Below are 1,190 nucleotides of genomic sequence, written 5' to 3'. Positions count from 1 at the left end.
CAAAAGTGAGTAATCTATTCAGCGCTTTCTTCAACTTTCATACTCTTGCTTCTGATTGATCTTGTCAACTTTCTGTACATTCAACTGAGTTCTTTATTTTCTACTTATTGATGCTTTCATTTCAGGATTCCAGTTGTTTATTATAAGTACTTCTATCTCTTTACTGAACTGGTTTTTCATATCCTTCATTGTCTTCTTTTATTCAATCCACTATTTTTTTATTTGATCTCATTAATCATTTTAACTTTTATTTTTAAAAATTCTTTGCCTGGAATATTGTTGTATTGTTTAGATTTACTGTCATTGACAGGGACTACTAAATATCCATGATTTAAAGAAAGAGGTTTCAAATGAGTATTTTCTTGTGATGTCAGTCCACGGTTTATTGGTTTCAAAGTAGAAATGCCATAGCACACGTGTTTATCAGAGGATAGCTACTTCCCCCAGAGCTGCAAAGAGGCAGAGAGAGATGGTAGGATTCATGGGAAAGAATACAACAGTTCAGGGCAGGCCCTCATGAGCCACCTCCAACCAGGGCCAACTACCCAATCTACCCAATGTTACTTTCAGCAACTGAACTAAGTAGTGAATTCTCTTATAAACATAGCACTCAAATCATCAAATTACTTTCTAAACACAGGAGACTTTAGAGATGAATTTTAAATGTAAATCATATGCTATTCCCCTTGGTCTTCACGAAAATTCTGTCCATGTCATTAAGTAAGATGCTTTTGGGCCATCTCTAACAGTTGTCAAATTTTTAATAGTTTCAAAACTGCTGAAAATTTGAAGTCCTAATCTCTCTGAACTCAAGGCAGATGTTTAGCTGTGAAGCCCTAAAAAATCAAAAAGTAGTGCTCTCTTTAGAAGCAAATATACTAAAATTGGAATGATACAGAGAAGACTTGCATGACACTTGTGCAAGGATGACATGCAAATTAGTGAGACATTCTATGTTTTTAAATTCTTTAGATTTTATACAACCAGAAACAAGTGGATGTTGAAGATGGTGATGAATTTTATAATCATTTGCTTAATATAATAAAAATGAAATTCTAAAATAAATCAACAGATAGTGAAGTTAAACTCATCTGCATATGTTGTAAGGTAATAATAATAAGGTTCTCTTCAGGAAGGTTAACGACTTAATATTACAGACCAAAAACTAGAGAAAAAGAAGGGCTGCGGGG

At 33.5% G+C, this 1,190-nt stretch overlaps 1 non-coding gene across 1 annotated transcript; it reads left to right on the top strand.

Annotated features, from left to right (window-relative positions):
- Nucleotides 1–854: 854 nt before the first annotated feature.
- On the top strand, nucleotides 855–961 carry LOC111814925. The gene has a single exon (XR_002819776.1). It is a non-coding gene; the product is annotated as a U6 spliceosomal RNA (small nuclear RNA).
- The last annotated feature ends 229 nt before the right edge of the window (nucleotides 962–1,190 follow it).

This window comes from Octodon degus, unplaced genomic scaffold (genome assembly GCF_000260255.1).
Source record: "Octodon degus isolate 3935 unplaced genomic scaffold, OctDeg1.0 scaffold01964, whole genome shotgun sequence".
Lineage (NCBI taxonomy): Eukaryota > Metazoa > Chordata > Mammalia > Rodentia > Octodontidae > Octodon > Octodon degus.
This window is presented reverse-complemented; position numbering and strand designations above follow the sequence as displayed.